Source organism: Ischnura elegans (assembly GCF_921293095.1).
Source record: "Ischnura elegans chromosome 13 unlocalized genomic scaffold, ioIscEleg1.1 SUPER_13_unloc_4, whole genome shotgun sequence".
Taxonomy (NCBI): Eukaryota; Metazoa; Arthropoda; class Insecta; order Odonata; family Coenagrionidae; genus Ischnura; species Ischnura elegans.
In genome coordinates this window covers 1,672,501-1,688,243 of record NW_025791660.1, presented here as the reverse complement: position 1 = coordinate 1,688,243, position 15,743 = coordinate 1,672,501, and the positions used below count along the sequence as shown (strand labels likewise).

The 15,743-nt window shown below is 37.1% G+C and overlaps 1 long non-coding RNA gene across 4 annotated transcripts; it reads left to right on the top strand.

The window, feature by feature from the left end:
- The first annotated feature begins 160 nt into the window (after window positions 1–160).
- LOC124173038 lies at window positions 161–8,452 on the top strand. 4 transcript variants are annotated; one of them, XR_006868346.1, is made up of 5 exons: window positions 161–385; window positions 2,046–2,586; window positions 2,981–3,214; window positions 7,500–7,999; window positions 8,142–8,452. It is a non-coding gene; the product is annotated as an uncharacterized LOC124173038 (long non-coding RNA). The 4 variants fall into 4 exon arrangements; XR_006868349.1 differs by lacking the exon at window positions 2,981–3,214 and having other exon boundaries at window positions 164–385; XR_006868347.1 differs by lacking the exon at window positions 2,046–2,586 and having other exon boundaries at window positions 167–385.
- Window positions 8,453–15,743: the final 7,291 nt, after the last annotated feature.

Genomic DNA, 15,743 nt, shown 5'->3' with positions numbered 1-15,743 from the left:
ACGCTAAAGTCATAGTATCTTTGAAGCCATTTCAGTAATTATGTATGAGTTTGCTGATCGGGAAATTGATTAGTTTTTTTACAGGGATTAAAACTTGGGAAAACACCTTGATTCCCAAAAGTGACGTCACAAGCCGAGTGATCATTAATTATCGTCCCGGAAGTCGGTCAGATCTATGTATGGTCACTAAAGATCGGAGGAGGGAACTGCTTCGTGACAAGTTCATGGTCAAGGTCAAGCATTAGTCAATTTGTCAAATAGTTTATTTCATTGACTACGCAGGCTTTGATTGCACAAATGTGATGACCCCGTCGAAATTTTTTATGTGAGCGAAAGGCATGAATATTTGATTGGACAAATGATTTCGGGCTTGGTTCGAATTGAGGTACGTGGTTTCTTATGTTATTGTTTAATTCTGGTGTATTGAAGGCGTTAGCGTTGTTTTTGGAACATAGAAATTCCTCGAGCCTTCGAAAGAAGGGTGTATCGGATCCAATAGAAACAATTTTTTGTCTGGCATTTGAAAGAGATGTTTTTATAGTTGAGACTGAACCTTTTTCGTAAACTTGGTGAGAAGAATGGTCACTCTTTAATGCAACGTAGGTTACCTGAATTTGAGAATAATGATTTCATAAACATCATTGATTTATTATTGTGGAATCGACGTTTGTGACGTATCCACATGATGACGGAGGATTGAGTGCTAATTACTACTTCCCTTGAGTTTTGAAGGAACTCATTTTCATGACAACTCCTCGTACTATTTAACCATCCAAACAGTTTTTCAACTATTTCAATTTCCTTCTTCGTGTGCATAGCAAATCATACATGATCCGTAAACTGTTTTGCACATTCATGCATCTTATGGCAAAGTGAATACGACCTGAAGTATAATTGTTTTCGTGTGTTCACTATGTTAGTATCCCTTTCTACCAGTGAACTAGTATCCTATGAATCGTAGACTTTCCTGGAACATAAAATGCCAGACTTAACAATCCTATACCAATTTGGTGATATTATTTTTTAGTTATGGTTAATTAATTCATCTTGTAATTCTCTGCCAGCCTCTGGAAGGCCTCAATGAATTCCAACTAATTTGTGGGCTCAAATGGATAATTATAAGGAAAAAAGTGATTACATTCATGTAGTGATATACTTTTCCAAACTAAATAAATCAGTTCCTGTGAGTAGTAGAATATGATGTTTGAAAACATAACCAGTAGGAAATTCAAAAGTGTTCCATTACTTATCAAATTGAAATTCGATAGAGAATATCAGTTGATTCATCTTGGATATAAAAACATGAAATTTATTTTTTCCGGCGTAGAATTTTTGTGTAGAATTATTCAATACTCTCGAACCAGCTACATTACTGTTTCCTCTGTCCATTTTTTGTTGTGTGTTCCTATTAAGCAGGGGAAAGTGGGTCAAAACCGACAGGTAAACATTTTTTCATTTAAAACTTGACCCGCTGTGGCTAATATTCTTGTAAATGTGGTTAACAGTAATATTTATGCATATAGGGTGTAGCACATTAATGGAAATGCATTTAATGAAAGTGATTCCATATATTTATGATTCTTTTCAAACATTGACAAAATGGAGATTTTGCCTCAAAGATGGGGCTAAATAGACACCCATTGAAATTGCATTTACAAAACCTTTATTGTACAATTTTGAAAGATTAATTTTATAAACGCACTTTAAAAAGGTGCGATATTTCTAAACATGAAATAGTAAATTAACAATATGTGAGGCTGGATATTAACTTATGTACAGCAATCACAAAGAAATTGTCATCTTCTTCACAATTAGAACACGACTCTGAGCCCACTCTTTGCAATTCAAACATTGTATCCAATCCACTGTATTCTTGGAACTCGAATACCACTCGTTGCAAAATTTGCAAGCCTACTCGTCTCCTTCGTCACAATCATCCCTATCTGTAAAGGCTGTTGGAGCACATACCTATGAAAGCTTTCATGACCAGAAAAACTTCTTAAGTATCTATAAAGTGAATGGTATCTCCCTATTCTTCATTCCAGATTGCTTCAACAGGGGAAAACAAAATTAAAGGAAACAGAGTACTCTGTTCAAATGCAGTGGCTGAGTCAGGGAGAAAGGGGAGATGAGTTAAGGGCACAAAGATATATCCCTTACAGTGAGGACACTGTTGATGAAGAGAGGGTTATGCCATCTAACACTTCATCTTGTAGATCTCCATTCTAGCAATAATTTGGTTTTTATCATTCAGTTCTCCTTCTAAATTGGTCAGGGTATCAGTTAGAGAAGAAAATTCCACATCCATCCATTCCATCCTGAATAGTTTCTTCTAGTTCCTTTAATTTAGCCTCCAAACTTTCCTCCTTGGCTTCCAGAGATGAGTTCTCATTCTTTAGGAATGAATTTTCTTCATTTTTCAACAAAGTTAGCCATCGAAACCAACGCATTGACCTTTTTGTGAGAGAATTATGCCAGCCGAAACTGACAGTAAAAATATCCAGAGGAGGAGGACTTTGCCCCCAATACCTGCATCTTCTGCCAATGAGCTCCATTCACGAGGAAGTGAGGGAACATTCCTTGACAGTAAGATACCCACAGAGGCTAATACGTTCTATCAATATTTTAATTGGCCATCTCAATTAGATGTGTGGGAGTGGAATTGGGACATCAGAGAAATGATGGGTGGTGCTGCCAACAAGGGCAGTATGGCTATGAGACTGTGGACTGTCAACTAAGTGCATATGATTCAAGTTTATTTATGTTTCAGGGGTATTTGTATGCGTTGGAATTAAATTTTGTTTCAAAGGTAACTATGCTTAGCAATTTAAAATTATTTTATTCCCTTTCTTTGAAAAAGTATTTAGTGGTTCATTCAGTGATTAGCATGATTCCCTGGTCAAGAGCACATATTTAAAATGAATATTTAATATTTTTATTTGTGAGAGCTACTAATCTATTTATTTAACCTATCTTTTAGGTACTAGGAGTGACTTCGGTAATGAGAACACTGCACATAATTCAGCAGAACCAGGAGCCCATTAAAATAAAAAAAATAAATACTTTAGAATCATTGATACATGATTTGCTGAAGAAAGTGGGACTGACACAAAATAAAACATTGCAGGATGGCGCATTGGAAAAATTTTATTACACCTCTTTGAGCTTTTTCTATTTCAAAAGTGGTTAAAATAAGCCAATTTTAAAAAATATGGTAAGGATATTTAATTTACTCCATTTTATTTCTGTTGTACCTTGCTTTTCTTTCTCAGAAAAATTTTGATAAACTGGCCACGATAAAAACGTGGGTTTTCTTGAATAAGGCCGCAAACGCTTACCTTGAGATTTGTGAATCATCAATCCAAATGAAACACAAATTGGAAATGGAATTGGTGTACATTCAGAGGGCATTTGCTTGCTAACTTGTTGACAGTCAATGGATTTGAGTGAGTACAGAGCACCAGCGGTTTGATTATGAATTAGGAAGCTTACATCATCCACGTCTTTGCCATTGTTGTTCGCTCACTCTCTATTTACGATTTTTCATGGTTATCTATCACATTTAGAAACACTTTGTTGATGAGATCCTCATAACATGAATTCCGAGGAAATGAAATCAATCTGGTTGATTTGTTGACATGAGTGTGGCCATTACCCATAGTCATCAATTGTTAGATTTTTTACATATACTTTTACTTGCCTTATATCATTCTAAAATAGCTGCCATGAGTTGATACGTTAAGGACAAAATGCCGTCCACAAATCAATGAAAGAAATGATAATTTTATATTGATATTATAATTTTATAGTTACCTAAACTTAAGCCTCCAATAATAAAATTGATAAATCAAACTTATAGTTTCAATTTCATCTTGAGATTTAGTGCATTGGCTGCATTGCACCCATGAGGCAATAGTTGCACCACTGGAAGGAGAGGAAGGGGGTTAGAACTACAAGGGGATCTCACATTCTAAGTCGATTCATTACGTGTACAACTCACGAATATTGTAATTGTTGTACGGTGCAAATTTCTTCTGGTAAGTGACTTTCGCTCCTCACTTTTTTGAAGTTCTCCAGCATCTGCCACCAGAACAGTGTTTAAAGAAAGGCCAATTCAACTCTTTAACAAGAGTCCATTATATAGTTAAGGACCATAGAATTAATTGTTTCTCCAGGTTGAAACAAACTTCTGTTTCAAAAAATGATTGGTAGCCGAACCTTTTCGCTGCGGGAGTACTTGATTTTAGCTACCACCCTGTGCGGGATAGAACCAAGAAATACTCTTACCTTTAGCGTGGCCAAGTGTCCACAATGAATGAACCCATAAAATCCAGGCAAACCCTTCTTTCTTTCTTACCAAAGGATGGGCCGACATTTGAGCTCTTGTCGTAGTGCCCAAATGCGTTCATAGCATGGAGCGGGAAGGAAACAAAACAAAATGAGCGTGAGAAAGAAAATTGTGGGAGGCCGTGAGGGAAGGCCGGGGATACTTAGGCCGCTTTAGCATTGAGGGAAAGCCACTTGGGCTCTACCCAGATAGCAATAAAAATTTTGAGCGACTGGTGTTGGTAGTTGAGCGATTGTCAGACATTGAAAAATGTTTTTCCCACAGTCAGCGTACAACCCATTAATTCTTTCTCCAGGTTGAAACAAACTTCCTTCTCAGAAAATGACTAGTGTTCAAAAAAGTTAAAAGAACTTATTGTACTAATTATAATTTTCATACTCGCCTGCAGAAAGGGCGTTAAGAACTTTTGCCGGGCCATACGATATGGCCTCTTGAGAGTGGAATCGGTGTAGGAAAAAATTTCGGGTCAGGCCATGCGAAACTTATGGCCAGCCTCATGTATGGCCCCAGTGTATAGAATGGCCTCATTTAGCAGAATGGCCCTGCAGGGTTCAGGGGGTCTATTTACTAACTCGAAGCTCCCATTCTGATAGCTTCGAAATAGCTACCACAATTTGCTACCTACCGTAGTCCCTAAGTGGGGGTAGCTTCATTAGACCAAAAATTGCTGGTAGCTTTCTCAAACGGGATATGGAATATGAGAAATATTTCATGTGAACTCAGTTTTTACTTTTAGAACCAATGAAATCGCTCGTTTTGTTGTGTTATCTGCAGTAAAATCATAATATCATTCTTGGCTGACCATTTCTTGTAGTTGAAATCAACATACTAAAAAATTATGAAAAGCTGAGTGCCTTTAGCTTCATTGTTATAGAAATACGTAAAAATAATTGTATTAGGCTATGTGGCATATATATCAATTCAATAGTTTTGATCAATGGGACAATTAATGTCACTAATGTTAATCATAAACACTAGGTCATGCAATTATCGTGAAGAGAAAATACAAGTTAACCACATACACATAAAACCAAAGTAGGAAATAGTCGTTCTAATGCCTGAGAATTTTTCACTTATGTGTCACACTTTGCTACAAAAAATTTGATTACCATCTGTTTCTGAGCAGAGATTTTTTCTACTTGCACTGCGAAAGAATATCGCAATTACAGGTGTATATGATAAGTAGTATTATTTTTTTATTTCATTTTATTATTTTTTATCACTTATCATTTATTTAATGTTTTTATTTATTTCATTTGAAACTCGCAATATACTTCAAACAATACTGACACAAAACTCGGTCGTGCCATTCTCACAATGGCTAAATTAATATTTAAACGGTTTTATAAATCAGTATTACATGCCAACAGCCAACCCTGCACTATTACAAGTGAGGGCATTTCATTGTAATTTGACCATCACAATGATAAACCAACCTACGTTGTTCCTTCTCTCAATATTAATGTCATTTACTATCATTATTTTTGTAATGACTTCGTGCGCGGACTTAATGAATGCCCATGGTTACACTTTTTCAAAATTCAAAACAAATACACCACCCTAACAACAGGCACTGAAATTAAATGGGTATATAAGGCCTAAGGCACTCAAAGGAAATCAGAATGAGATCATGAATGCATTCATTCATTGGAGGAGCAAGAATTTATTAATATCTATCATAAAACAGCTTACATTGCAATACGAAATAATAATTGCCTTCTCTTCGATGGTCTGCATCGATGCAGCTCTAAACTCTCTTCACAACATCAATTCAAAACAAATATCATTGCTGAAAATGCACGGGAAAGTTTACCATAAATGCATAGACACTTGCAAAAATAAGACATCCATCTCTTAGCAGTGGATATATTGGCATTGGTAATCACTTCAATGCATCAATTTGTACCGCCACTACAAAAGTGTTTATGGCAACGTATATAATAATCACTGAATGCGAGTTTTGTCTCCACATCAGTAATGACTTCATGCAAAATAAGACTTCACGTGAAATAAAATGATTAGAAGCAACATTTTTCTTCTCCAAGTGATGAAATCCACTAGTTAACGTGATTGATAGTTCACTCCAAAACATACATGTTTAGACAAGGAATTTATCACTCATTCCCTCTACTTTGTTAAGAATACAATAATAAAAGGCTTAAAAATAATTTATGCTGCATTCGTGACCTTATGAAAGAAAATATTTATGGACAACAGCAAAAATAATCAACAACTTTCTTGTTTACCAATCCATCGCAAGTTGTTCCAAGAAAAAATACTGATGGGATAGAACATAAGATTAGCAACATGCACCACTTGGCTCACGGTGGTTTCCTAGGAATTCTAGGAAGCGCAGAGTCCCAAGGGTGTGCTTCAAGAATTACTACCCTTTGTGGAATTTCTTCTACCGTAGTATCTAGTTTGAAGCCATGGAAGTAGTAGCTCCACATCCCGTAGAGAATATGGGTTGGAGCCACATAAGCTACCGGTAGCTTCTGCTAGCTCTTTCGCTAGTGCTTCTGCGTTAGGAAATACAAGTGGGAGCTAGTAGCTTAGATAAGCATCTCATCGCCAGAAAGCTACCACGCATCGAGTTAGAGAATAGTCTTCCTGGGCTCTATCACTATGGTGTATTTCTGTGTCTTCATTTTGTTCATTTGGTGCTTGTAACTAATGAATTTTAACTGCTGCATGCCTAGGCAGAATAATAATGCCACCGCTTCCCATTATTTTCAGAAGCCCTTCTGGCATGAATACAAGCAAGCTATGTACTTGCAAATCCAATTTACATGGGAAAAAATCTGCTGTTATTGCTCTCCTTAAGTCTTTTGGTATGTTTACTAGGAGGGTAGTTCAGGAGATATTTTTCACGTAGCACTAATGAAATTGTCCCCTATGGGATATTTTGTCTGCACGGTGTTTCGGGGAAGTGAGGTAAGGAGAGATTCCAATCTCGGCATCGTAAGGGCTGAGGCAGGAGGTCGAGGTAAGAAAATAAGGGGATAGGAACAAATAATAGGCCAGTCACAGTCAATATAAGTCCCAAGTGAAGGGAATCAATGTAATGCTTTAGATGATACATTCAAAGAGCATATTTCACCTGTGGAAATGTAAAAAAATGGTTTACTAAAGAAATACTATTTCTTTCCAGGGACAGCAATGTCGCCTCCAAAAATAACATGAATATGTTCATGAAAACTTTCTGTGGCATATCTGCTTTACCACTGACAACGGATTACTGTGGCATGGTGACATGGTATTTCCGCTTGAAAAGCTAAGGATCATGCGCTCTCACGGAAACAGTTCAGTATGACATCCTTGGTCAGTAAATTGAAGGAAACATGTGCATATGAGATGAGGCTAACAGATGTATGCAGACTCATGAGATGCAGATGGATAAGTGGACTCCTAATGAGCATACAAGGTCTTCTCTTTGGGGTCGAAAGAGATCCATTTTGAAAAATGGTTTCCTCGCAAGAAAAGAATGTCCTGGAGAATTTGTGTTGGGTGGCTCTGTTCACTATGGAAGGTGAGCAGGCAGTGGGCATGAGAATTGTCTCTAAATATGGATGACCACTCGTTGAAAAGAGCCATTCTCGCTCACCGGAGAGCAAAATACCAATAGAATAACTTAGGGCTTGGAAGATTGATGTAAGTATGCTTACTGCTGTCCCCATACCTAAATATCGTTTTCCTACATTTTATGGCTAATTTTATCCATAACAAAAACACTCATCGGGTTATTCTTACATATTCTTAATGCCAATACATTCCTTCTTTTTGTGCATTGCAGTTCTAGGTCAGCTCTCAGTCCCTGGAAATAGTGTTGCCCAAATGGACCCAGAAGTATTCCAAGGCTCGGAAACACTAAATGGCTCCAATGATGCTGAATGCAATGCATAGATTGAAGAATATAAAGAAACAGAGTGAAATTCCTCCGCATAAAGAAGAGAAATGAAGAGCTAGAGCAAAAACTCATGTTATCACAGGTAAGAATGTATTTGGAGTTTTTTTGTGAGAAATTTTTGCTGGGACAAAAGAAGGATTTCATCTTAATGTTTAAGAAATGTAAAAGTAAGTGAATAAAAAAGCAACATGATCTAAGATTATTAGTTTATGTCTGTATTTATTATGGGATGGAGGAATCTGAAAACTTTCCAGCTGACTATTCATGAGTGCATATTTCTGGTTAACATAGATTTTGATACTAAGAGAGCAGTTTATCAGATATTATAAGGAACTATTGAACGATTCTAGTATTATTTTTGGATCCTTCACTCCCCGTACTACAATGAGTGTGTTAGTGACCATTGGGTTTGTTTCTTAAATGATCGCCGATAGTAATGATGTAATCCCAAGAAAACATGTCATCTTATAGCCATTAGCTGTGCCAATTTTCCTATTTTATTCCGACAGTGATGATATTTATTCATCAATTCTATATAGTGGCCTATGCACTTAACTTATGTTGTGAGTTATTTCCTCGTAAGTGATAAAAGGCAGGTGAAGGCAGAGTCAATGTGAGGAGGAGATAAGATATCGCGGACTGTTAACCTTTATGGACTCAATACTTCTCCATTTTCTCTTTGAACGATGATGCTTGTCGCGAATGTTTAATTATTTGAGAGCAATGAGAAACGAATCGCTGGACTCACCAAACTTCTATTGAATGGCACAGAAACTCAGTGATGTCATGGCAAATTTAGCAGTGAGGGAACACTTTTTCCTTGACACCTGGCTTAATTGACTACCTAGTGAAATGTCACTCTGTATTTTTTGTTGCAAGTGACGTCTGCATATTTTTAAATAAACCTTTTTTTTGGTCACGAATATTTCTTGGTAGACATCATTTTAGACATTTTGAGGCACCGAAATTGATAAAAGTGTAACTTAATTATCATGTCATTTTATAACAAGCACACCACTGCAAACAATTCATATCGCCCAGAAACTTAATAGAGACTTCTGGTCGAATTTTCAGTTTGCATGAGAGAAAATAAGTTCAGCTTACATGTATGACAATGTCTATCTTTCTTACTGTAGTAAGAGTCGATTCTCAAAAAGAATTTTTTTTTATTATTATATTATTCAAAAACAGCGAACAGAGCTTTTACATTGCATAGAAAACTTAAAATCTTCAGCTTTCACAAATATAAATTACAGGTACGATATAACAGAGATTCAGAAGATGGCTTTTCGTAGCTTCCTCTTGAATCATCTGATGGGAACTGAAATATCCAGGGAAGGGTGAGTGCTCGAAAGCGTGTTGAAAAAGGTAGGGGGTCTGTGAGAGACTGATCACTATGGGAGAGTGAGGGAGAGAGAGACGGAATTTATGTTCAAGAATTTTAAGGTTTAAGGGACAGGCATAGGAGTAGATAATGGAACAGTATTCGAGGATTGGGAGAACTCTTCGGTGATGCGCGGTTTGAATGAAAAAACAGCAAGGATGTACAGTAGGCCGGCCCTTATTTTTCGGAATTGCGAAAAGTTATGTTTTCCTAGTCTCAAAATGATCAAAATGAGGTATATATTCACATGTTAAAATTTGGTTACTTTAAAATTACGGCAACCTGTGACCCAAGGGCCCTAAGTACTGAGGACCCTTGATTGAGTTTAGTAAGTGGTGCGGGCCGTACTTCAGCGGCGCTGCGGTGCGGGGTGGCACTGTGGGGGGTGGATTGCATTACGACGGACGATATCTCCTAAACGCTTAGAGATAGGTCAAACCAAACAGAAAATCGGCACCAAAGGTCTTTACTTTCACGTTTTACAGAGAAATAGCACTTTTTTTCTCCAAAAAACTCAATTAAGGGTCCTCAGTACTTAGGGCCCTTGGGGACGGGTTGCCGTTATTTTAAAGTAACCAAATTTTAACACGTGAATGTAACCCTCATTTTGAGACTTGGAAAACATAACTTTTCGCAATTCTGAAAAATAAGGGCCGGCCTAATGTACAGCAGATGATAGAACGAATTAGCACGACCCTAATGCATTTGAGAATTTTCCCTGTATTCCATAGTCTACAAAAACCACGAATAAGTTTTCCATTAGTTCAACAAGTTTCCATTCTAATTTTCCACACGTTAAGTGTTCCCTCCGATTGATTTATGACTTATTTTTTCTATGCATACATAGGTTCCAGAAAGCAACCACTAGGGTGTTTAGCTTGGGGTGATTAATCATTAGTCTGAAACAGGGATTAGATTAGTCCAAATAATAATTAAAATAAAGTATCCAATTGCATCTTAGCTTTTAGTTTCAATCGGCATTTCTTTGATGGAAAGCAAACAATCAAGATATATAACCTCAATGGTTTAATATTTCATTTTGCAGTATCGGTATTTGAAATTTATTTTAACTGCGCAAATATTATGGGCTACCTTAAGAGAGTGTCACTGCAAACAATTTTTAGCAAATTGAAATTTTAGAATCTCACTTCAACTTTATAACTCATCACCACGACTAGTTAATGTAACCTATATCCAAAGGTAATATGGTAGTAGGGATAATAGGGTAGTTTCCGTCATCAAAGAAAACGAAAGGCATTGATTGCGATTCGTTACCCACCATTAGTGTACTCATAATACACAAATTATTTTGTTTTAGAAATACCGGTTTAGACGAATGGCAAGGGTCAATTTTTATCCTCATTTGAAAAAGGTCAGATTGGCGCCCATGCGATTCCACTCCACTTGACGTCACAGGGACCTAGTGTCTATGCAAGTAGACAGGAGTTTTACATCGTCTGAGATTACCAATTCATGCATGAGGCACAGAGCTCAGGGAAACATTCTTAATAATCACTTATTAAAGCTGGCTAAGGTCGGAAAGCTTTCTTCGTTTAGTAAGGTATTAATAATCCTTATTTAAGCCAGGTGCTACCAGCTAGCAGGGTACTCGGCTACCTGCTAGCAGCCTGCGTCATATCAGCGCTCAAAGCCTCGCCCCAAGGTCACTTCACTTGCAGCAACGTGCATCAGAACGACGTCACTCGGAGTTTTCCCGGCATTCATACTTAGCCGTCGCGTTTTCGCGCGCTTGAAATTTTTCACTTTTCATTTATTGGCGAAAAATAGATGTCGTCATTTAAAAATCTAAAAGCGTGAAATATGGACTCCAGGAGTACAAATCTTTCGATTTAGGCAATAAAAAAATAATAGGAAATACCCTATCGTCGTAAATATACCGTCCAAATTTTAAAGCATGATTCGGCATTATAAATTTTCATGCTATCAAGCTGAAAATTAAGGGTTCCATGTCTTTTTAATGTAAATGAAACTTAATTTGTCCGCACTTTCTACTTCCAAATATGTTTTTCAGGCCGTCATTACCCTATAGGCAGCCTACATCGTAGTGATGTATATTTTTAGTAATAAAAGAAGACATAAATATTCCATCAGCTGAAGTGTACTAGGTACCACTTACCAATTAGTATCGCACCAGTAACTGAAGGATTGAAAGACTAACATGTCTACATTGAAAACTAAAATCTACCATTGGTTTGTCATCCTATCCACGCCTGACAAGTATGAAACTCGTTAAGTTGTATATGGAAATCTATGTTTATAAATAAGATGGTGAAAAAATTCGTGGTGAAAATACGAAAATAATTGAAAAGTTACTTCGGTAGAAAACATGAAGAAGTCGTGCCAGCAGATTCTGTATCAAAAGAAAACGCTGGCGGAAGTATATCAGGAAATTCCTACTTCTCTACTTGGTTACTTTCCAGGGAGCAATTCAGTTATAATATTCCGTCCCTCGGATGGAACTTTAAGCCTTGATACCAACCGTGCCTTTCGTATGAATGACGAAGCCGGGTTTCCTTCCACACTCCCTTCCCTCTTTCCTCTAAGAAATGCAAATTCACTATACTCTCTCAGTCGACTTCTGCAAATGCAATACAGTCAGACTGCCGACTCGAAAACGTCACCTTTGAATATGATAACGACGTTGGAGACTCCCATTTGAGAAGATTCCATCATTCGTGGCTGTGTCGATGTTCTGCATATCTCCATCGTGTGTTAATCCCTTATCTTCTTTGTATCCTCCTCCTCCCTCTCATCCCTTCATAATCTTTCCTGGATATTTTCTGTCGCCTCCTCCTGGTTGAATCTTTAGTACGTGACCACCTTCGACTGTGTCCAACCGCAAGTGCAATCACACCGAAGTGCATCCTATGCATAACATCATTGTTAATTTGAGTTATATGAGTGTAACGGCTTATCCCTTAGGATGCGGGAGTTAACGATTTAGAGCTTCCAGCCGGTGCAGCAAAGGCCCCCTGTGCAGAAGCCACTGAAAATAAGGGAGAAATACAACACTATTGAGGTTAAAAGAAGTCGTTTTATTGAGTACCATCCAATAGTACAGTTTATAAATATGGCTCCGAGGGAAATATGCCCTATAGGTATTGCCATTAGGAAAACGTTGGCTCAAATTCGAAGATTATCAATATTTAACGCGTTGCCAAGAGGTCGAGACGATTAAGATTTGGAGTTCAGTAAACGCATGCGTCAGAAATAAACTTTTTTAATAACTATGTGTATAATAATTCTTTCATGGAATAAACTGCAGATATAAAATCAATAATCTTGCAATAATTCATTTCTGAATGACATCTACTGTCAGCGCCGCACACATCTACATCAAGATCTACTTTCCCCTGTAAGTCGCATAAAAAGGTGTTTGGCAGAGGGTGTTAGGACACCAGCCGATAAGTAAAAAAAGCTTATGCTCAAACCAATATTTATTTCTAACTAATATTTCATAATACTAAAATTAATATAATAGTTATTTAAGCTATTAATCTTTATTTAAGCCAAGCACTACCTGCTAGAAGAGGACTCTGCTAGCAGCCTTCATCATAGCAGGGCTTATAGCCTCGCACCAAGGAGGCCTCCACAGTAGCATCAGGAACCAGAATGATGTCAAACGGGCTTTTCCCAGAATTAATACTTAGCCATCACAGGCTTGAAAATTTTCACTTTTTATTTCATTACAAAAAATAGATATCGCCCTTTAGAAATCTAAAATCTTATAGAATGAAATAAAATAACTTTGTTTTATTTCACACTTTATTTTAAATAGCACTACCCGGGTTTCAACATCTAGTGTTATCATCAGGTACAATTAGACGGGTGGCATGCTCTTAAATGGGTAAACTTTGGTGGAAGGGGGGGGGGGAGAACTGAAAAAGGGGGGCTGGTGGAAAGGAACGTTGATGACGGGTAAAGCTGTTTCTTGAAGAAAGGAGTGGGGGGCCTTGGGTTGGCTTGCATGGGATAAACGACAAGGAAAAAGGGGATAAAGGGGGGAGGGGCTCTCAAAAGGTTTAAAAGACAGGAGGGAATCAAGGTTGAGGGTCGTAGGGGGGGTGGTAGTGTGACGTAAAGCAATGGCGACTGGGAGGGGAGCATATGGTCATTACAAAGTTTAGTGGGGCAATTTACAATTTCGAACTGTTCTAAAAAGTCCATTTTTCTCCCCTTGTCAATACAATGTAAAATCCTGGTTTCAAAATTACACCAATGGTTTTCGTCGCATAAAGGTTTTGCTATTCCAGAGGATTCGACATTATTTAAAAAACATCGTCGATGATATTTCATTCTTAAAAACAAATTAATTGTAGACTGGCTTAACGTGCTTTTTTTTAGCCTGGAAAGTCAATTGCTATTGTGCATAATGGAATGCTTCCAATCATTTCCACATTTTTGTATGTGGTTCCTTGGATTTAAAAGATTAATTTTGCCTTGTGCATGGATGACTGAGAAGTATGGTGCATTATGCATGTAGGCCTCATCTGAAAGAGACAGGTATCAAACAGAACAATTGTGTTTCAATGTATCATCAGCATGGCATTACCATGGGACATAAGCGTTTTCAGGTAAAGAGCTGTTCTATAACGACTGATAAAACTAGATATTTATAAAGTATAGCAATGGTTTAGTCCCAAAATTGGATTTTATAATGCATGGTTAAGTTAAATCTGGCTGTTATTGTGGCTATCAAGTAAAACCAAGGATTTCCATGGCTGAAAAGGTGCATGTGGAGATTAAATTATTGAAAATAGCAAATGTTTGGGTTAATGTTGAATTAGCCGACAATGTTGGAGAAAAAATGAGCGACCAAGAATGACGACCCCAACATTTTTCCATTTTTACAATATCAGCAATCAATTTTCATTGTCATCAGACAGATATTCCCATTACCACTGGCATAGGTGGACTTAGGAGAGCCGCCCCTCCCAGATGCTTATGAAATAGACAAGATTTTTTATACAGTTATTAGGTTTGTTTTCTTTTGTGTATTACGGAGCCTCAATCATTTTAATCTAATATTAATAAATTTCATTTCAAAAAAGGGAATATTTTCTACAGTAATTGTTGTATATCGTTTTTAATGTCATAGATGAGAAGATCTGTCAGACCCCTGTGACCCCTAGAAAAAATCGTGGATCTGCCCCTCACAACTGATGATATCCCTGAAGTGGAACAAGTCCTCATGTTTGATAAAAATCAACCTCAATGAGAATAAAGCGTGCAATTGGTGGACTAACACATGGAGATTTCGTGGTCAACCCATGGAATTTGCATAGGTTGGCAGTATTAGTAGTTGCAAACATCAGAAATTGTTCCAAGAATAGTTTCTGATGTGTATTGTACTCACTTCTCTTTTTGCCTACTTTTTTATACATGAAAGGGAATTCATCTCTTTGCGACTTAATGTAGCTAATGTAGGATTGAGTTTGAGGTCTTAAGTAGGAGTGGAATATGAGGAAGTCAGTAATGGGTCGAAAGTGGTGAGCTACATTAAGAGATTGATTGTTAGGTGTCAATGTAAGTCATCCAATCATATGTATTGTTATAGAAAGGTCTTTTTCAGAAATTCCGCGTGTGCTCCATTAATACTGCACCTATAATGGAAAACGAGGTATCATTTTAAACTTTGTCTCACCAGCTTCTAACGTGAAATACAACCTCAGCATTGAATTTCACAATTTACCTAATAATTTGAGTTAAAAGTTTTGATAAAAAATTCATGAAGAGTTTATTACCAAAGCCTGCAGACCTTTCTTTCTTTTGCATATTTATATTGGTGATAATGGGAGCATGTAGTTGAAACGTATATCATTGGAAAGAAAAATAAAAACAAGTTCTTATTCTTGCATTCGAGGTTCGTTTCCCAAGTGAATAACGGTGAATTTTGAAATCTATATACCATAAACCCCACTTACGACCACTCATTTATTCATTCACTCACTCATACAAATGTTTGGGGTAAACGAAACGAGATACGACCAAAAGTCTCATGAAGACCCCCTCTTAAATTGTCTGAAACCCCAGGAAAAATTATGAAAACTATAAATTTCCAATTATTTATCCGTCTATTCAAT